This window comes from Mesoplodon bidens, assembly GCF_964165515.1.
Source record: "Mesoplodon bidens genome assembly, chromosome: X".
Lineage (NCBI taxonomy): Eukaryota > Metazoa > Chordata > Mammalia > Artiodactyla > Ziphiidae > Mesoplodon > Mesoplodon bidens.
In genome coordinates this window covers 31,185,963-31,209,648 of record NC_138163.1, presented here as the reverse complement: position 1 = coordinate 31,209,648, position 23,686 = coordinate 31,185,963, and positions in this window count along the sequence as shown.

Below are 23,686 nucleotides of genomic sequence, written 5' to 3'. Positions count from 1 at the left end.
ATATGTGATGTTATCTTTATTTTAATAAAATGTTTACCATCTCCATAAGAAATAATGAGTTATAAGTTATTGTGTAAATCTTCACAGTGGCTACATTGCCATTTGGGCTGGGCCTCTTACTTCACAATGCGTTAGGTGAAATGATCACAGTATAACGTGCAACCTATCGTGACCCTTAGGCTTAATGAGAAATTAAATGTTGAGCATGGTTCCAAGACTCACTCCTAAAGCAGATATAAATTTATGCAGTTCATTCATTGACACTTGAACTTTTTTTCACATGCAAAAGAACTTTTTAATGGCTATAATTATCTAAACCTCCCTTTTATTTATTTATTTATTTTTTGCGGTACACGGGCCTCTCACTGCTGTGGCCTCTCCCGTTGCGGAGCACATGCTCTGGATGTGCAGGCTCAGTGGCCATGGCTCACGGGCCCAGCCGCTCCACGGCATGTGGGATCTTCCCGGACCGGGGCACGAACCCGCATCCCCTGCATCGGCAGGCGGACCCTCAACCACTGCGCCACCAGGGAAGCCCTCCCTTTTATTTGAGGAAATTAATCATTGAAAATATAAAATACTGTCTTCAGTTTTTATCCAGAGACAACTGCAGCTATCTGTAGACACTGTAGCCAATGGAAATGACACTAATGAAAAAATGCACTTTATAGTAAATTTTCAATATTTTTTCATCCTATTCCTGGCTATTTATTTTGGGGGACTCAAAAATAGAATGATTTTTCCGACTAAATCAGTTTATACTGAGCCACTATTTTGTTTTGTTTTTCCTTTTCTTCCCTACTTCCCAAGTGAAATGAATCCAGTAAAATTTCTTACTGTGGATAAATCACTTCACATACAAACACTGTCAAAAGCATCAGCACAGCCATGTGGATAATAATGTTATCTGATAGTTGATTTAAAAGTGAAATCCCACAGTTAAGTACAGAAATTCAAAATTGGCCCAATTTTATACATGCCTCCACCCACTCGGACCTGAAAGACTTAGAATAAGGAAGGATGTTTAACATAGGCTATCAATCAGAAGGGTATTAATTTGGAGACAATTTGTCCACATGCTTTGTCACATGCTTTTAATGATAAATAAAATATCACATTGTGTAAAAGTTTATTTTTTCAGTGATTTGAATTGAACAAGAAAAAAATTTAGTTAAGTAAGACATTCAGAAAAGTACAAAAATCTCAAGTTTACAACTCCATGTAACCCCCATGTAAAACCATGTATCCACTACTAAGTAAAAGAAACAATATTGCCAGTGTTCTGGAAGCCCCATTTAGGTCCTTCCTAAGTACTCTCCCCACCTTTTATCCCAAAGGGAACCATTATCCTCACTACTAATAAAATAGACTTTTCTGTGATTTGAGCTTTGTATAAATATGTAAACTATGTATTCTGTTATGTCTGGCTTCTTACACTCAGTGTAATGATTTGAGGTTTATTTATGTTGTCATGTATGGTAGTACTTCATACAATTTCATTACTAATATTATACTCTGTGGTTATACTGACATTTATTTATCCATTATATTGTTGATAAACATCTGTTTCCAGTTTGGGGCTGTTATGATTAGTGCTGATGTGAAGCATCTTGACATTGTTATTTTTTTGGCAAAAATGTGAACTCATTTCTGTCAGATATATCTGTAGGGGTGGAATTGCTGCATCAGAGGGTATGCATATCTCCAACTTTGGCATATAATGCTGAATACTCTTACAAATTGTTGTAACAATGTAAACTCTGACATTTTTCTGTTCCAGTATCCCATCCAGAGTAAGACATTTTATATAGTCATCATGTTTCTTTAGGCTCTTCTTATTGGTGATAGTTTCTGTCTCTTCTTTCCTTCTAGGAATTCAATCATCATACAATAATTACACCTTTTCAGCATTTTCCTCCCTTTTATCTCTCCAGGTTTGTGTCTGGATATTTTCTTTGGATCTATTTTTCGGTTTACTAATTCTCTCCTCCACAGAGTCTAATCTGTTCAACCTATCTATTGCATCTTTTACTTGAGTTATTTTACTTCATATTTGTATAATTTATTTAGCACATATTTGTAGTTTTCAGTTCTATCTTAAAATTCTCAATCTTGTCTTCTACTTGATTGTCATATTGTTTATAATTATTTTAATTCCATATATAAAAATTCCATTATTTGAATAACCCATGGATTTATTATTATTTTGTAGTATGTCTCTTAGTTTTTGATCACAGAGTATAACTACTTACGTGCCTGGCAATTTCTGATTGGGTTTAATATATCATGTTTCAAAAACTATAGAGATAATCTGAGACTCTGAATGATATTGATAAATATCTGTCTCCTTAGAGGAATTATTTACTTGTTTATTAATACTTCTGACAGGGGACTAGTTAGAACAATGAGTGAACCCTTATCAGTTTAACTCAGTGAGGACTGATATGATTCAAAAATGGAGTTTAGTCTCTGTGAGGATTGATCTATTTCTAGTTCTTTCTTCCTCTTTGGATATAGTTCCTCAGATTCCTTGGTCAAGGTGCTTACTCCTTGAAAGGCCCTGATCATCAATATTAATAACCCTATTAATAATAGGGTCAGTGAGTGTATTGAAAGAGTTGCTTAGCTTTGTGTTTCAGTAGAACTTTCAGAATTAGCAGATATATCTGGAAAAAAGTTGCCATAAATGCTTAGTTTATATGTGTGGGCTTTCCTCCTCTCCCACATTTGAGTTGAGCTGAACTGAAATGTCCACATACTAGTTATTTCACAAAAATTGTTTTTCAATATTCTCTTCATCATTTTTTTGGTTCTCATTAAGGGTATTGTCCCCAAATTAGAAGCATTCTATTGCTAGAAGCAGTATACTGCTTTACTCATACAAAGTAGAGTCGATTAATGTTTATTCTCAAATTATGCCTTTCTCACTGACAATCAAACATTTTGTCTGATGTAAGAAAAGTTTAGAGTTTTGGAAAGTAAAAAAGGAATTGAGTATAAGCTTGAGTATGCCCAATGGAAGTGTGAAAATCATGGAAATGACATTTTTCTTTGCAGAAGAAAAATGGTTGAAGCCATTTGCTATGGAATGTGTAGTTTAGTTGTATTTTGTGTTCTATCAGTTTCCAAATTTTGTGAGCCATTAAATTCTATCTCCTGAATATTTGCCTTACTCCTTTAAGGCAGCCATTTACTTGTTTTTCCCTCCACTGTCTATTGGAAACCCTGTTTGTTTGGTATCTTTACCTATCACTAATGTTATCTTCTTCATCATCATCAAAAATGGTATTGGACTTCTACTATATATAGGGCTCCATATGCAGTCTCAATTAATTGTTATTCTATGTTGTGGCAGAAAATCTGAATCCACAGTAAAAGTAGCAGTAAATACTTTTACAAATGGAAGAGCGGAAGAAAAGAACTGATATTTATGGAATAGGAGTTATGTGCCAAGAACATTACATGCATGTTTTATGAACCTAAGAAGCAGATAGATATTTGAATATTTGGGGTCTCCTTAGCAGTTCAGCTTCAAGGTTTATGTTTCCTTTACTTCTCCAAGTTGTATCCTCAGGTGCAAACATTTAATAGCATAACAAAAATTTCTGAGGGCTAAGTTATCTAATTCTCCCATCATCTCTTGATGTGTATACTACTAATCTTCTCATTTGACAGTTGAGAAAATTAAGACACAGGGAATTTATTTAATTTGCCTGAGGTCACACAACTTGTTAGCTGTGGAACTGAGATTCCAATCCAGATCTGGTTAATTTCAAAGTCTGTGCTTTTAATCAATACAGGACAGGTCTCAGCAAGCTCATTTCTTGCATATGTTAAAAGCCTCCAAACATAGTTTAAATAGTCAACATTTGAATATTAGTTAAACATGGCTTCTAAAGAAAAAGTAATGTTACTCTGAATAAGAAAACCTTAATCACCATGAAGATGTGTTTTTTTCCTTATGGTTCCTTTCGCACACATTTTACTGTAGAGACACTGAGGGACATGTAATAACCGAGTTATACAAATGCAAACAAGGACCTTTTTTTAACCGAAGGAGCAATAAAGTGTGAGCTCAAAAGAGATATATTACTACATTTTTTGGTAAATTAGAATATTTGTGGTAAATTAGTTCTGAAAATGATATAAAAAGTAGCTAACATTTTAGGTTCAAAACAGTATAAAAAGTGAAATTTATGTAATTATTATTGTTAAATTTTGAGGAGTGTCTATATTTATACTTCAGTAAAAATAAAGATATAAGGAAAAATTATGTTTCATTTAGATGTTGGCTTTGTAAAGACATTAGTTATGATACTGTTACACAGATAACAAAAACAGTTGGCTCAGAATCATTTCTTTCTCCATGAAATCATATTTGGGTTGAATATAGGTGCTCAAAGTAAATGTACTGCTTTTGTTTGAGTTTCTGAATAGTTGTTATAATTTTCCATGTTAGCTTGAATGTGTAGGCATGAGCTATTTATACAAATTAATACTTTTACGTTTTCATTGCAAATTGGAAATTTTGCAGTCATGCACATTAACAAATCTAAATTGACCACCCTAAAATAACTGTTTCAAGGTGATAATTTTTTGATATGAAAATGAGGTTTCGATGTATTTTTAAAACTAATTAGTACAAAGCCAATTCTGAACAATATCCTTGTAGGAATGCAGAATCAGTTAAACACTGGGGTGCTAATTAAATTAACAAAATTTAATTTAATTGATGCCATGATGAAGCACAGATAAGAAGTTATAACAGTGATTATTCCAAAACTTCATTCTCTTGACATGGTGCCATTATTACATATAGATCTCTAAGCCCTATTAAGGTAATATATGACTTATGTAAAAGTAGATTGCCAGTGACATCAGCAAAAATGGGAGAGTAGGGAACTCCAATAGCTCATTGTTCCACAAAAGCAAAAATTAACTTACATAAGCTGCCATAATGCCCTTTAGCAGAACTCTGGAAACTAATCAAAAGTTTATAACAACCTGAAAAATGCTTAATCAAGAAAAAATCCTAATCACTTGAATCTCATTAGGAGTGTTTTGTGGGATTATTACCTACCCTAACCCTACCCTGTGTTCACCAGCTTGATGATAGCCTTAAAGAACTCAGACCACATCCTGGTTCCTAGTGATGGAGGGAGAGAATGTGATATAGTCCAAGAATTGTGATTATTTGTTTTGCTCTATCTGGTAACATCCTGAAGTATCCGCTCAAAGGGCTTGCCTTTATTTCACCTACCTCAGTAAGTTAGCATGGCTGACTTGGCTACCCTAGGGTGGCGGGTGTGATTGTTGAAAATATGTAAAGGCAAGTGCAGTAGCCTCTGCCCCATGGAGCAAGGGATAAAAATTTGGGTAAACAACAGACAAACTGAAAAGCTTGAGCGTGAAGCCTGGGTAGTCAGACACTTCAGGGGACGAGGGCATTGAAAAGCTCACAGGTATTTCTGGGAAAGACATACACATATCCAGGGATGGTTGCTTGTTCAGAAACTACCTGAGAAGTTCCCAAACCCTCATTTCTAGTAGATTTTCAGGTACTGCTTTAGCGGGAAATGAAGGCAAAGGCAGAGTTCTAAACTCTAAACTCAAAGCAAGTAAATTGAAGAAAATAAATATTTGAGTGGGATGAATGAAATAGAAAATAGAAAAACAATACATAAAATCAACAAAAACAGAAGTTGGTTCTTTGAGAAGATCAGTAAAATTGTCAAAATTTTAAGTAGACTGGCCAAGAATAAAGGAGGCTTCACATTACTAACTTCAGAAATGAAAGTGGGGACATTACTACCAACATGACAGAATAAAAAGGGAGTATAAGAGAATGCTATGAACAATTGTAGATATCCAGTCCAACAAATTAGATAGCCTAGTTGGGTAATTTCCTGGAAACACACAAACTACCACAGATGTCTGGAGAAGAGATAGAATATCTAAATAGACCTATAATAAGAGATTGAATACATAATCAAAATTTCCAAAAAAACGCCCAGGATCAGAGGGCTGATCTGGTGAATTCTACCAAACATTTAAAGAAGAATTAGCAACAATCCTTTTCAAACTCTTACCACCACCACCACCACCCACCCACCCAATAAAGGAGAGAACACTTCCAAACTCATTATATGAGGCCAGGATTCCCCTAACAACAGAGCCAGGCAAAGATATCACAGGGAAAAAAAAAAACTATAAGCAAACATCCTGTATGAGTATAGCTGCAAAAGTCCTCAACAAAATACTAGCAAGCCAAATCCAATAGCATATTAAAAGCATGACCAAATGGGATTTTCCCAGGAATGCAAGGGTGTTTCAACATGTAAAAATCAATCAATGTAATACTCTATATTAATAGAACAAAGAAACTAAAACACCAATCTTCACACTAGATAGAGAAAAAAGCATGCAACAAAATCCAACATCCTTTCATGATAAAAACTCAACAAAATAGCAATAGAAGGAAATTTTTCCAATATGATGAAGGTTATCTATTTTAAAAAGCCACATCTAACATCATACTCAATGGTGAAAGATGGAACGCTTCGCTCCTGAGGTCATTAACAAAACAAGGATGTCTGTTCTTGCCAATTCTATTCAACTGTACTGGAAGTTCTAGCTAGGGCAATTAGTCAAGGAAAATAAATAAGACATACAAACTTCAAAGAAATAAATGAAATGGTCTCTATTTGTAGATAGCATGAGAATACATATGAAAAATCCTAGGAATCTACACAAAATATTATAACATAAACAAATTCATCAAAGGAGCAGGATCAACTTACACACAAAATACACAAATCAGTTGTATTGCTATACACTGGAAATGAATAATCCAAAAAAGAAATTTCTAAAACCAATCCATTTACAACAGGATGTAAAAGAACAAAACACTTAGGAATAAGTTTAACCAAGTAGGTGCAAATCTCCTATCCTGAAAACTATAGAAAGAAACTCAAAATGATCTAAATAAATAGAAAAATATACCATGTTTACTGATTGAAAGACTTAATATTGTTAAAATAACAGTACTCCCTCAAATGATCTACAGATTCAATAAAATATCAAAATCTGAAGTGCATTTTTAGTGAAAGTGGACAAATTGATGCTAAAATGTATATGGAATTGCAAGGGAACCTGAGTAACCTAAACAATCTTAGAAAAGAGAAAAAAAAGTTGGTGGTCTCCCCCCATCCTGATTTTAAAACTTAGGACAAAACTACAGCAATCAAAAGAGTGTATTCCTGGCATAGGGATAGTCATATAGGTCAATGGAATGGAATTTTCCACAAATAAACCTGTATAGCTATCTCCAGTTGATTTTGCCGAGGTTGCCCAGACAATTTAATGGGGGAAGAATAGTCTTTTCAAGGAATGGTCTTGGCAACAACTAGGTAATCACTTGCAAAAGACTGACCCTTACCTCATACCATTTACAAAAAATAACACAATATGGACCAAAGAATTACAGGTAAGAGCTAAAAGTATAAAACACATAGAAGAAAAAAGGAGTAAATTTTCATATTCTTGGATTTGGCAATGTATACATAGCTATGACACCAAAAACATAAGCAACAAAAGACAAAATAGATAAATTGGACTTCATCAAAATTAAAAACTTTTGTACATACAAGGTTATTATCAAAAAAGTGAAAAGACAGTCCACAGAATGTAAGAAAATATTGTAAAACCATATGTATAATAAGGGCCTGTATCCAGAATATATAACAAATATGTACAACTCAACAACAAAAAACTATCCAACTAAAATGTGCAAAATAGTGGAATAGAAATTTCTCCAAAGAAGATAAATAAATGACCAACAATCACATGGAAAATGCTCAACATCCTTAGTCTTTAAGGAAATACAAATCAAAACCACTGGGATATTATTTCAAATTTACTAGATTGGTCATCAAAAAGATAACAAGAGTTGGTGAGGATGTGGAGAAATTGGAACACTTTGTGCATTGCTGGTAAGAATGTAAAATGGTTGAGTTGCTGTGGAAAACGCTTTGGCTGCTCATTAAAATTTAAATATACAATTTCCATATGAGTCAGTGCTGTGCTCTCATGTAAATACCTGTGAAAACTGAAAACATATTCCTAAAACAACTTGTATTTGGATGTTCATAGAAGCATTTTTCATTATAGTCCAAAAGTGAAAACAAGCCAAATGTCCATCAGGTGCTAAGCAAAATGTGGTATAGCCATACAATGGAATATTATGTATCCCTAAAAAGGAATGAATATGCTGCAGCGTGGATGAACTTCAAAAACATTATGCTAAGTGAAATAAGCCAGACAGAAAGGACACATATCATGTGATTCCATTTATTTGAAGTGTCCAGAATAGGCAAATCCATAGAGAAAGAAAGCAGATTAGTGGTTTCCAGGGACTGGAGATAGAGAGTGGAGGATGGGGAGTGACTGTTTAATGAGTGAAGGGTCTTCTTTCGGGGTGATGAAATTAGATAGTGGTTATGATGGTACAACATTGTGAATGTACCAAAAGCAACAGAATTGTGCACTTTAAAATGGTTTAAATGGTCTAATTTTAAAATAAGAGCCAGAAAGTAGAAAGCATTTCTTCTGGGGGGGCTTGATCTCTGATCAGATTACTGGAAAACTCATTCTGATCTCCAGATTTGTGGGAGACAGACACTTATACTAATTGTATAATGCTCTACTGCAAACTGGAGAGAATGGATCATCAAAGTTGACTGTTCACATTTTCCTGGGAGCTACTTCTTTGAATGGTAACACCTAGACAGTAGTCTATTAACACAGAATGTTTCTTTTGTTTTTTTTGAAAAATAACTTTTGTGTATCTTTATTCAGATTTTTTAAAGCAGTTTAATTTGAGGTTCACAGCAAAATTGAGGGGAAGGTAGAGATTTTGCATATACCCCCTGCTCCAATACATGCATAGCCTGCCCCATTATCAACATCTTCCACCAGAGTGATACTTGTGGTGAATCTACATTGACACATCATAATCACTCAAAGTCCATAGTTTACATTTTGGTCCTAGTGTTGTACATTTTATGGACCTTTTGTTTTTAAAAGGAATCAGACCTTTACTGCTGCCAAGACTGGAAGAGAGGACCGTTCTTATTTCAATCAAAGCAACTCTGCTTTTATTTATTTTATAAATTGGGGTTCTATAAAAAGTTTCATTTAAAAATTGAGATTGACATATATATACTAATATGTATAAAATGGATAACTAATAAGAACCTGCTGTATAAAAAAATAAAATTCAAAAATTCAAAAAAAAGCAGCATCTAGATACTAAAAAATATCCTGCAAAGTATTTAACTAAAGAGTTCTAAAATTCCTTTCATTTTTGATGTTCTATGTGACTGTTGTGACCTTTAACTGTGGAGTTTGTGGCATCTATGAGATATTCCTGCTCAGAAGTATAACTGCAAGCCTTGAAATAAATTTTATTTAACAATTCCATATAGTTTGTATTGTGGGTCACATGCTACTCACAAAGCTTTGCAATAATTATTAACTTTAATCATCATAGCAGCACTATGAATCAAAAACTATTTTCATAACAATTTTACTGAAGATAAAAGTGGGGGGAGAGAAATTAAGAAAGTTTCCCAAGGGTGGGATTTGTTCTCCATTTAAGTGCCTTCACAGCTCCACCATGTTGTTTTTCCATACTAAAGAAGCTACCTTTCCATATTAATGAATCTCTGCTAGTGCAGCTCATTTTTTGGTAGGCCTTTGAATTACTGTGCTAGGTACTCATCTACACTTTCTTACAGACTTACCCTTGTGACTTCAGGGAGGCATTTTGACAGGGATCACATCTTTCCTGAGAGTTACTCTTTATGATTTTGCTTTCTCTTCTCTTCTAATGAAGGCAACCACTCCTATAGACAAACTAGTGAATACCACTTATATAACCAATTGGCTGACTAGGGGACAGACCCAGAAATGTGGTGTTGCCAACTCTGTGTTAATAAAACTTGACATTTAACCCTAGAGACCCATAATGGTAGCATTCCAAAGACAATATCTTTGTTGATGAACACATCTTGTTGAGAATTTTTGCCAAGAATATAATTTCACCATTGTCTGTTTAAGCAACTCTTCTGCTGATATATTTATCCATTCTCCAAAATCTACAAATAAGTATGTTTATTTATAAATTTCATGATCATGTGTTTATATTCATAATAAAGAAAATTGTTTAGTCAAATACTATCTAGAAAAATATACTATCTAGAATATGATCGTTCACAATATTCTCTAGTAATCTCTTTAGTACTGATGAGCTGGGTGAAATGGAGCATATATGTAAGGCAGGTTTAAGTCTGCTCTGACTCAGAAATAAGGCATAGAACCAAGTGAATGTCTACTGATATCACTAGAGCTAGCTAAGTAATTTCCAAGATGAATAATTGGCATAATTGAGTTCATTTAAAAGGATGGGAAGGACAATAAAACTCCTCTTCAGTGACTGAATATACTTCTATCATAATTACCTGTAGATTTGTGAACACTTGGCAAACCTCTGTAGTTATAGTACTAAAAATATGCTGTGGCAAAAACATATCATTCAACATTTTTTAAAGATGATATAGGTTTAGAGAACTCAAAGATATAATTTAACTGATTTTGAAAATATTTCAAATTTCAGAAGTTAAGACTCATGAGAATAGGTGGAAAGAACTAAGCTTATTTGGGCTGAAGTAGAGGTCTTTTATACAGAGAACACTATATATCTGTCTTCCATTTCCACTGACAGCAGAGCAAAAATAAAAGAGCTAAAACCACAGGATTATGGATTATCTAAAATAAACAATCAGTTGAGGCATTGGAAGTGTTAGTGATGTGAAGTCAATTTCTTTAAGGAGGAATTAAGCACAGTGAATAATAAAGTAAAATAAATTTTAAATATTGAAGGGTAGAATATTATTTTTAACTATAGTGTAAAGGGGGGCTTTAATAAAGTACTGAAACATTTCAGAATCTGAGGATATCTTCTAGTGATAACATGAAATTTGAAAACTGTGATACTCAGACTTGCAGAGAAACTTACCTTGAAAATGTAAGGGATCCTTGTACTGAGATTTCTGAGAACAAGAGAGTCTGTGCTATCACTTGGAGCTGCCATATGTAAGGCAAATAGGGACAACACATTTGTGCTTCATTCCACTTTGAAGACACTCAGATGAGCAGGCCATTTTCTCACTGAGACTGAAAACCTCTTCACCACTTGTCATCTTAAATACCCATTTGGTAAGAGAGTAAGATAATGCTTTCACATTTAGTGTTTTCTCAAAATTTACACATATCCTGGCATTCTGAGAGTCAGTGGGAACATTTATTTAATTCGTGATGTCTAAGTAATTACCTAAGGGGAAAATGTGCTTAGAGTATTTTAATTTAAAAATATGCTAGAGATTTCATGTATTTTGTGTATGTGTGGTCTATGAGTCTGTGAGTAATTGCCTGTGCTAGTAGAAGATTGCTAGTTTTTTAAAGCAAATACAATTTCTGACTCAATAAAGAAATTATGTATCTATTAGATTTACCATGGATCTAAAAAAAATTAAACCCAAGAGAAGAGAACTTACAGTGGTTCATAAGTACTATTTCCTACTGTTAAGTTAATGTTTTATGACATCATTATGCAACTTTTTCACTCCCATTGGAGAATTGTCCTCTCTTCTCTCTTCTTGAATAAATAGCCTGAAACAATATACTCTGATAACTGTTCTGGCTGAAAATCATATCTGCACCCTGTTGAGAAATATAGTCCAATTTAAATTAGTATTTCCCGTAAATATACAAAAACACTTTCCAAAACATCTTTCAGGGAAGCTACATCACCAAATGATGTATTTTCCAAGTAAGGCAGACCAATTTATATTCAAGTCATTTTGCCATTCCATTAAACTTTACAGCATATGGCATTTTCTTCAAAAGTAATGGGACAAAGGAAAAGAGACACACTGGAAAGGAAATAGTAACTATTTTCTTTGTATTATATATTTTGTTCCTTGTATTTTGCTTTGATAGTAAAACGGACTCTTTTTTTTACTCTATAAAGGATAAATATGGAGGCACATTTTGGATAATATTGTAAATCTGCATGCAATATTGATTCACTTGATTCAACAGACATAGAACAAATGCTGAAGCAGCAAGACGTTTTATAGTTTATTAATGACAATGATAATTCAACAAACATTTATTGATCTCCTATGGTTGCCAGCCTCTTATTCTTATCATTAGTTATATAGGGATGAAGGAGATAGGCAGGGTCCCTGATCTCATGGAACTTACCTTCTATAAAAACTGGGATGGGGAGGTTAGAGGAAGCTACAAAAATCTGAAAAAAATCAATAAAAAATTTTGATAGTGAAAATTTTTATGAAGAAAGTGAAATAAGGTAATTTAATCGAGATATCCTTGGGTGATGATAAAGGGATTTTTGAGAACAGGAGGCTTATCTGAGGATGTGGTATTTGAATTGAACCTTTATGATAAAATGGAACCAACCTCATGAATATGTAAAGCCAGAGTTTTTCAAGTGGAAGAGACTGTAAGTACAAAGGCCCTGAAGCAGGAGTTAGCTTTGTGCATTCAAGAAACTTAAGAATTCAACAAATGCCATTGGGAAAACTGGATATCTACATGCTGAAAATGAAGTTGGACACTTACCTTACATCATATATAAAAACTAACTCAAAATGGGTCAAATACTTAAATGTAAGAGCTAAAACTATACAAAACTTGGAAAAAAAATATAGGGGAAGAGCTATATGACATTGGATATTTTTTTTTCTAAGAGTTTTTATTTTTAATCATACATAGTTATTAAATTTTATGAGTGCTTTTTCTGGTTCTATTACAGTAATTGTATAGTTTTTCTCCTTTAGTCTATTGATATGGTAAGTTATATTGATTGATTTTCTGATGTTGAATCATCTTTGCTTTCCTGGAGGTAAAACTTTCTTAATAGTGCTTTATCATTTTTGTAATATAGATGATGATGATGATGATGATGATGAATAGTTAGATTGGCCTCACTATATATATATATATTTTTTTTTAATAAATTTATTTATTTATTTTTTGCTATGTTGGGTCTTCATTGCTGCGCATTGGCTATCTCTAGCTGCGGCAAGCAGGGGCTGCTCCTCTGTTATGGTGTGCGGGCTTCTCATTGTGGTGGCTTCTCCTGTTGCGGAGCACAGGCTCTAGGCGCGCAGGCTTCAGTAGTTGTGGCTCGAGGGCTCTAGAGTGCAGGCTCAGTAGTTGTGGCACCCGGGTTTAATTGCTCCACAGCATGTGGGATCTTCCCAGACCATTGGCAGGCGGTTTCTTAACCACTGCGCCACCGAAGAAGTCCCTCACTATATATATATATATATATATATATATTTTGGTACTTTTAAAAATAGCAGCTTTATTGAGATATAATTCACATAAAGTTCACCCCTTAAAGTATACAATTCAGTGGTTTTTAGTATATTTACAGAGTTATGACATTGGATCTTGCAGTGATTTCTTGGATATGACACCAAAACACAGGCAGCAAAAGAAAAAAGGAGAAAATTGTCCTTTATCAAAATCAAAAGCTTTTGTACATTAAAGGATACTAGGAACAGAGTGAAAAGGCAACCCATGGAATGGGAAAAATATCACATATCTGATCAAGGCTTAATGCACAGAATAAAGAACTCCTATAACTCAATAACAAGAAGCAAACAACCCAAGAAAAAATGGGCCAAAGATTTAAATAGACATTTTTCCAAAGAAGATATAGAAATGGACAAAAAGCACATAAAAAAGACATGATCAGCATCACTAAACACTAAGGAAATGAAAATCAAAGCCACAATGAGATATCACTTCTCATCCACTAAGATGTTTATTATAAAAACTAGTAAATAAAAAGTGTTGGCAAAGATGTGTAGAAATTGAAACCCTTTGTACATTGCTGGTGGGAATATAAAATGGTGTAGCCACTGTGGAAAACAGGATGGTGCTTCCTCACAAAATTAAAAATGTAATTACTATTTGATCCAGCAATTCCATTTCTGGGTACATGCCCAAAAGAATTAGAAGCATTTCCTTGAAGATAAAGTTGTTCACCTGCTTTCATAGCAGCAGCATTTACAGTAGCTAAAAGGTAGAAAAATCCTAGTATCTATTTTATAGATGAATGGATAAAGAAAATGAGGTATATACATACAATGGCATATTATTCAATTCTAAAAAGAAAGGGAATTCTGACACATGTGACAACATGAAGGAACATTGATGACATTACCCTAAGTGAAATAAGCCACTCACAAAAATACAATACCATATGATTCTAGTTACATGAAGTACCCAGAAAAGTCAAATTCAAGAGACAGGAAGAATGTTAGTTGCCAGGGGCTGGAAGGTAGTAAGAAAATTTTAGTTGGATGACTCCAATATTCTTTGTAAAAATGTAAATGATATATTTTTGTTTGTAAGTAATTAAGAACAATCTGGAGCATCATCATTTGTCAATTTACCTAAGATCATCTTGCTTATATTTAAATTTGCACATTATAAAATGTTTAAATTAGTGACTTTGTTAATTGTCTTAAAGTGTTTTAAATCTCATAGCATCGTTTTTTCTAACAATTATTCTTCAATTAATTATTAGGATAATATTAAATAAGTTAAGGTATATACATTCATAAATAAGTTTACCTATTTTTATACACTGTGCTTTCTATTTATTTATACAAGCATTTTTTGACTACTATAATCAGGATCAGACACATAATAGACACTCCAAAATATTGAACCTGAATCTAAAGTACTAAGAATGCCTTCTCTTGTTTACCTACAAAATATTATCACAAACCTAAGGAAAAAGTTGTTTTGGTATGTATTTTAGTTAATATTGAATATGGCAGCCTGAGAATAATACCAAATTCATGAGTAGCATGACTTGTGCTCTGGACGATAATCTGAAGTCACAATCATCTGAATCTAGAGACAGTAGTATATCTCCCCTTAGAACTTTATTATCTAAAAACTGAATATATATGAGAATATATATCTGATATATATCCATATATATTGAATACGTATATATATGTATATATATTATATATACATATATATATATTAAGTGAACTGATAATTCCCTGTGAGTTTCCACTCAATATTACAGTCTAGTATAAAACAGCTATGCTGTTTCTCATAAAATTAAACCACATGCTTTGGGTGTTTCCCAGAATACTGTATGACTACAAAATGTTGGTGTTGATGCATAAGACACAGATAACTTTTAAATAAGCTTTTTGTGAAAAAAAAGTTTTTCCTGAAAATCAGTATGCCTGGCCTAAAATGGAATTGGTCATTACAACATATGGAGGTCAAATATTTAATATTTCATTGTTAAAAATACTGAGGTATTATATTTCTGTTAAGTTACTAAAGGAGTGGGGAGGAAGTGGGGTTGGGGGAGGGTGGTGGCACTCAGGAAAGAGATATTCTGATGATGAGATAGAAATAATTCAGGGGATGAATTTTCAAAATAAAACTTGATTTTGTTTCGAAAATGTCAAGGTGAGGAAAAGCAACAGTTCTGGCCTTTTTAATTACATGAGAATGTCAGCCTGGCATATATTTATAGTTCCATTCTTTCTCATTACAGATAAAAATATTTTGCTCATTAGAAGTATACAGCAATCTTTGGTTTCCTAGATGTCAGTTTAGAGGTGTATTTTTTCCTATTTTCCAGAGAGAAAATGGCTTTACACTCTGTAAGAAATTTTTTAAAATTACAGAGCAAGATGGCAAACTAGGAAGCCCCATACTCTCCTTCTTCCCAAGGGACCCAAACTCAACAGTACACTCAAGAATACACCAAAAAATTCCCTCTGTGATAAATGCAGAAACGAGTTAAATGACTTCTGTTCTCCATGCTGCAATAAAACGTATAGCAGGGCTTCCCTGGTGGCGCAGTGGTTGAGAGTCCGCCTGCCGATGCAGGGGACGCGGGTTCATGCCCCCATCCGGGAAGATCCCACATGCCACGGAGCGGCTGGGCCCGTGAGCCATGGCCGCTGGGCCTGCGCATCCAGAGCCTGTGCTCCGCAATGGGAGAGGCCACAACAGTGAGAGGCCCGTGTACTGCAAAAAAATAAAAATAAAAAATAAAAGCATAGCAAAATTCATGGTACTCACTTGCCATATTGCTTCCCCCCAGTATGCTACAATTGAAAGGACATTCCCAGCTTCCCCTGTAGTCCTTCTGATAAAGAAGTAAAATGACAAATGTATAAACATAACTATAACAATTAAAATATGTTTAAGCACTCACATTATAAAGTATGTTAATGGATATAATATACATATACACGCAAAATAAATGATGTTATTTTTGACACCAATAACATAAAGTATGTGTGGACAGGGAAAAATAGAAGAGTAGACTTTTTTAAGTGATTGTAGTTAAGTTGCTATCAACTTCAAATAGATTATTATAACTATAAGATATTTTATGTAAGCTCCATGGCAACCACAAAGAGTATAACAATAGAAGGTACATAAAAAAAATGAGAAAGATACCAAACCGTGTCATTCAAACAAATAAATGAAATAGGCATCAAGAGATGGAAAAAGGAAAAAAATTTACAAGACAGAAAACAGTAAACAGAATGACAAGAGTAAGTGCTACCCTATTAGTAACTACTTTTTTTAAAAAATTAGTTTCTGCTTTATAACAAAGTGAATCAGTCATACATATACATCTGTTCCCACATCCCTTCCCTCATACATCTCCCTCCCTCCCACCCTCCCCATCCCAACCCTCCAGTCGGTCACAAAGCACCGAGCTGATCTCCCTGTGCTCTGCGGCTGCTTCCCACTATCTATCTACCTTAGGTTTGGTAGTGTATATATGTCCATGCCTCTCTTTTGCTTTGTCACAGCTTACCCTTCCCCCTCCCCATATCCTCAAGTCCATTCTCAAGTAGGTCTGTGTCTTTATTCCCGTTTTACCCCTAGGTTCTTCATGACATTTTTTTTTAATTCCATATATATGTGTTAGCATATGGTATTTGTCTTTCTCTTTCTGACTTACTTCACTCTGTAGGACAGACTCTAGGTCTATCCACCTCATTACAAATAGCTCAGTTTCGTTTCTTTTTATGGCTGAGTAATATTCCATTGTATATATGTGCCACATCTTCTTTATCCATTCATCCGATGATGGACACTTAGGTTGTTTCCATCTCCGGGCTATTGTGAATAGAGCTGCAATGAACATTTTGGTACATGTGTCTTTTTGAATTATGGTTTTCTCAGGGTATATGCCTAGTAGTGGGATTGCTGGGTCATATGGTAGTTCTACTTTTAGTTTTTTAAGGAACCTCCATACTGTTCTCCATAGTGGCTGTGCCAATTCACATTCCCACCAGCAGTGCAAGAGTGTTCCCTTTTCTCCACACCCTCTCCAGCATTTATTGTTTCTAGATTTCTTGATGATGGCCATTCTGACTGGTGTGAGATGATATCTCATTGTAGTTTTGATTTGCATTTCTCTAATGATTAACGATGTTGAGCATTCTTACATGTGTTTGTTGGCAGTCTGTATATCTTCTTTGGAGAAATGCCTATTTAAATCTTCTGCCCATTTTTGGATTGGGTTGTTTGTTTTTTTGCTATTGAGCTGCATGAGCTGTTTATAAATTTTGGAGATTAATCCTTTGTCAGTTGCTTCATTTGCAAATATTTTCTCCCATTCTGAGGGTTGTCTTTTGGTCTTGTTTATGGTTTCCTTTGCTGTGCAAAAGCTTTGAAGTTTCATTAGGTCCCATTTGTTTATCTTTGTTTTTATTTCCATTTCTCTAGGAGGTGGGTCCAAAAGAATCTTGCTGTGATTTATGTCATAGAGTGTTCTACCTATGTTTTCCTCTAAGAGTTTGATAGTGCCTGGCCTTACATTTAAGTCTTTAATCCATTTTGAGCTTATTTTTGTGTATGGTGTTAGGGAATGATCTAATCTCAAACTTTTACATGTCCCTGTCCAGTTTTCCCAGCACCACTTATTGAAGAGGCTGTCCTTTCTCCACTGTACATTCCTGCCTCCTTTATCAAAGATAAGCTGGCCATATGTGCGTGGGTTTATCTCTGGGCTTTCTATCCTGATCCACTGATCTATCTTTCTGTTTTTATGCCAGTACCACACTGTCTTAATTACTGTAGCTTTGTAGTATAGTCTGAAGTCAGCCTGATTCCTCCAGCTCCGTTGTTCGTTCTCAAGATTGCTTTGGCTATTCAGGGTCTTTTGTTTTTCCAAACAAATTTTGAATTTTTTTGTTCTAGTTCTGTGAAAAATGCCAGTGGTAGTTTGATAGGGATTGCACTGAATCTGTAGATTGCTTTGGGTAGTAGAGTCATTTTCACAATATTGATTCTTCCAATCCAGGAGCATGGTATATCTCTCCATCTATTTGTATCATCTTTAATTTGTTTCATCAGTGTCTTATAATTTTCTGCATACAGGTCTTTTGTCTCCTTAGGTAGGTTTATTCCTAGATATTTTATTCTTTTTGTTGCAGTGGTAAATGGGAGTGTTTTTTTGATTTCATTTTCAGATTTTTCATCATTAGTGTACAGGAATGCCAGAGATTTCTGTACATTAATTTTGTATCCTGCTACTTTACCAAATCCATTGATTAGCTCTAGTAGTTTTTCGGTAGCATCTTTAGGATTCTCTATGTATAGTATCATGTCATCTGCAAACAGTGACAGCTTTACTTCTTCTTTTCCAATTTGGATTCCTTTTATTTCCTTTTCTTCTCTGATTGCTGTGGCTAAAACTTCCAAAACTAGGTTGAATAAGAGTGGTGAGAGTGGGCAGCCTTGTCTTGTTCCTGATCTTAGTGGAAATGGTTTCAGTTTTTCACCATTGAGGACAATGTTGGCTGTGGGTTTGTCATATATGGCCTTTATGATGTTGAGGAAAGTTCCCTCTATGCCTACTTTCTGCAGTGTTTTTATCATAAATGGGTGTTGAATTTTGTCGAAAGCTTTCTCTGCATCTATTGAGATGATCATATGGTTTTTCTCCTTCAACTTGTGAATATGGTGTATCACGTTGATTGATTTGTGTATATTGAACAATCCTTGCATTCCTGGAATAAACCCCACTTGATCATGGTGTATGATCCTTTTAATGTGCTGTTGGATTCTGTTTGCTAGTATTTTGTTGAGGATTTTTGCATCTATGTTCATCAGTGATATTGGCCTGTAGTTTTCTTTCTTTGTGACATCCTTGCCTGGTTTTGGTGTCAAGGTGATGGTGGCCTCGTAGAATGAGTTTGTGAGTGTTCCTTCCTCTGATATTGTTTGGAAGAGTTTGAGAAGGATGGGTGTTAGCTCTTCTCTAAATGTTTGATAGAATTCGCCTGTGAAGCCATCTGGTCCTGGGCTTTTGTTTGATGGAAGATTTTTAATCACAGTTTCAATTTCAGTGCTTGTGATTGGTCTATTCATATTTTCTATTTCTTCCTGAGTCAGTCTTGGCAGGTTGTGCATTTCTAAGAATTTGTTCATTTCTTCCAGGTTGTCCATTTTATTGGCATAGAGTTGCTTATAGTAATCTCTCATGATCTTTTGTATTTCTGCAGTGTCAGTTGTTACTTCTCCTTTTTCATTTCTAATTCTATTGATTTGAGTCTTCTCCCTTCTTTTCTTGATGAGTCTGGCTAATTGTTTGTCAATTTTGTTTATCTTCTCAAAGAACCAGCTTTTAGTTTGGTTGATCTTTGCTATCGTTTCCTTCATTTCTTTTTCATTTATTTCTGATCTGATCTTTATGATTTCTTTCCTTCTGCTAACTTTGGGGGTTTTTTGTTCTTCTTTCTCTAATTGCTTTAGGTGCAGGGTCAGGTTGTTTACTCGAGATGTTTCCTGTTTCTTAAGGTGGGATTGTATTGCTATAAACTTCCCCCTTAGAACTGCTTTTGCTGCGTCCCATAGGTTTTGGGTCGTCGTGTCTCCATTGTCATTTGTTTCTAGGTATTTTTTAATTTCCTCTTTGATTTCTTCAGTGATCACTTCGTTATTGAGTAGTGTATTGTTTAGCCTCCATGTGTTTGTATTTTTTACAGATCTTTTCCTGTAATTGATGTCTAGTCTCATAGCATTGTGGTCGGAAAAGATACTTGATACAATTTCAATTTTCTTAAATTTACGAAGGCTTGATTTGTGACCCAAGATATGATCTATCCTGGAGAATGTTCCATGAGCACTTGAGAAAAATATGTATTCTGTTGTTTTTGGATGGAATGTCCTATAAATATCAACTAAGTCCATCTTGTTTAATGTATCATTTAAAGCTTGTGTTTCCTTATTTATTTTCATTTTGGATGATCTGTTCATTGGTGAAAGTGGGGTGTTAAAGTCCACTACTATGAGTGTGTTACTGTCGATTTCCCCTTTTATGGCTGTTAGTATTTGCCTTATGTATTGAGGTGCTCCTATTTTGGGTGCATAAATATTTACAATTGTTATATCTTCTTCTTGGATCGATCCCTTGATCATTATGTAGTGTCCTTCTTTGTCTCTTCTAATAGTCTTTATTTTAAAGTCTATTTTGTCTGATATAAGAATTGCTCCTCCAGCTTTCTTTTGATTTCCATTTGCATGGAATATCTTTGTCCATCCCCTTACTTTCAATCTGTATGTGTCTCTAGGTCTGAAATGGGTCTCTTGTAGACAGCATATATATGGGTCTTGTTTTTGTATGCATTCAGCCACTCTGTGTCTTTTGGTGGGAGCATTTAGTCCATTTACATTTAAGGTAATTATTGATATGTATGTTCCTATTCCCATTTCCTTAATTGCTTTGGGTTCGTTATTGTAGGTATATTCCTTCTGTTGTGTTTCTTGCCTAGAGAAGTTCCTTTAGCCTTTGTTGTAAAGCTGGTTTGGTGGTGCTGAACTCTCTCAGCTTTTGCTTGTCTGTAAACGTTTTAATTTCTCCATCAAATCTGAATGAGATCCTTGCTGGGTAGAGTAATCTTGGTTGCAGGTTTCTCTCCTTCATCACTTTCATTATGTCCTGCCACTCCCTTCTGGCTTGTAGAGTTTCTGCTGAGAGATCAGCTGTTAACCTGATGGGGATTCCCTTGTGTGTTATTTGTTGTTTTTGCCTTGCTGCTTTTAATATGATTTCTTTGTGTTTAATTTTTGACAGTTTGATTAATATGTGTCTTGGCGTATTTCTCCTTGGATTTATTCTGTATGGGACTCTCTGTGCCTCCTGGACTTGATTAACTATTTCCTTTCCCATATTAGGGAAGTTTTCAACTATAATCTCTTCAAATATTTTCTCCGTCCCTTTCTTTTTCTCTTCTTCTTCTGGAACCCCTATAATTCGAATGTTGGTGCGTTTAATGTTGTCCCAGAGGTCTCTGAGACTGTCCTCTGTTCTTTTCATTCTTTTTTCTTTATTTTGCTTTGCAGCAGTTATTTCCACTATTTTATCTTCCACCTCACTTACCCGTTCTTCTGCCTCAGTTATTCTGCTATTGATCCCATCTAGAGTATTTTTCATTTCATTTATTGTGTTTTTAATCGATGCTTGATTCATCTTTAGTTCTTCTAGGTCCTTGTTAACTGTTTCTTGCATTTTGTCTATTCTATTTCCAAGATTTTGGATCTTGGAAATAGAATCTTGGATCAGCTTTACTATCATTATTCTGAATTCTTTTTCAGGTAGACTGCCTATTACCTCTTCATTTGTTAGGTCTGGTAGGTTTTTATCTTGCTCCTTCACCTGCGGTGTGTTTTTCTGTCTTCACATTTTGCTTATGTTACTGTGTTTGGGGTCTCCTTTTTGCAGGCTGCAGATTCGTAGTTCCCATTGTTTTTGGTGTCTGTCCCCAGTGGCTAAGGTTGTTTCAGTAGGTTGTGTAGGCTTCCTGGTGTGGGGGACTAATGCCTGTGTTCTGGTGGTTGAGGCTCGATCTTGTCTTCCTGGTGGTGTGTTTTGGGGTGCCTGTGGCCTTATTATGTTTTTAGGTAGCCTCTCTGCTAATGGATGGGGTTGTGTTCCTGCCTTGCTAGTTGCTTGGCATAGGGTGACCAGCACTGTAGCTTGCTGGTCGTTGACTGAAGCTGGGTGCTGGTTTTGAGATGGAGATCTCTGGGAGATTTTCGCTGCTTGATATTATGTGGAGCTGGGAGGTCTCTTGTGGACCCGTGTCCTGAAGTTGGCTCTCCCACTTCAGAGGCACAGCACGGACTCCTGGCTGCAGCACCAAGAACCTTTCATCCACCCGGCTCAGAATAACAGGGAGAAAAAGTAGAAAGAAAGAATTAGTAGAAGAAAGAAAGAGAGAGGGAAAGAAAGGAAGAAGGGAAGAAAGGAAGGAAGGAAGAAAGAAAGAAAGGAGGGAGGGAGGGAGGGAGGAAGGATGGAAAGAAAGAAAGAAAGAAAGGAGGGAGGGAGGGAGGAATGAAAGCAAAAGGAAGAGTGAATGGAAGAAGGGAGGGAGCGAGGGAGGAAGGAAAGAAAGAATGAAAGACAGGAGGGAGGGAGGAAGGAAAGAAAAAGAAAGTGGAAAGAAGGGTGGGAGGGAGGGAGGGAGGAAAGAAAAAGAAAGAAGGAAAGGAGGAGCGAAGGGAGGGAGGGAGGAAGGGAAGGTAGGAAAAAAGAAAGAGCAGGTAAAGTAAAATAGAATAAAGTATGAAATATAGTAGCGTTATTAAAATTAAAAAGTAATTATTGAAAAAAAAAATGGACCGATAGACCCCTGGGACATATGGTGGAAGCAAAGCTATACAGAGAGAATCTTACACAGAAGATTACACATACACATTCACAAAAAGAGAGCAGGGGGAAAAATCAAAAATCTTGCTCTCCAAGTCCACCTCCTCAATTTGGGATAATTCGTTGTAAAAAGAGGAAAAGGGCGAGAAGTCTGAAATCTTGCTCTCTAAGTCCACCTCCTTAATTTGGGATAATTCGTTGTAAAAAGAGGAAAAGGGGGGAAAGTCTTAAATCTTGTCCTCAAAGTCCACTTCCTCAATTTGGGATGATTCGCTGTCCATTTATGCACTCCACAGACGCAGGGCACATCAAATGGACCGTAGAGCTTTAATCCACTGCCTCCGAGGCTGCACAGAGAGATTTCCCTGTCTCTGCTTTCACAGCTCCCGGGTCTCAGCCTTGGACCTGGCCCCGCCTCTGCACGTAGGTCGCCGGAGGGCGTCCGTTCTTCGCTCAGACAGGACGGGTTTAAAGGAGCCGCTGATTCGGGGGCTCTGGCTCACTCAGGCAGAGGGGAGGGAGGGGCGTGCAATATGGGGCGTGCCTGCGGCGGCAGAGGCCGGCATGACGTTGCAGCAGCCCGTGGCACTCCGTGCGCTTTCCCGGGAAAGCCGTCCCCGGGTCCCGGGACCCCGGCAGTGGCGGGGTGCACAGGCCCCCCGGAAGGCGGGGCGGACAGTGACCCGCATTCGCACACAGGCCCCGCGGCGGCAGTGGCGGTGGCAGCCCCAGCGTCCCACGCCCGTCTCCGAGGTCTGCCCCTTACCCGTGGCTCGCGCCTGTCTCCAGCGCTTCCCCAAGCAGCCCTCTTAATGCCCTCTCCTCGCGCACCAGGAAACAAAAGGGAAAAAAGTCTCTTTCCTCTTC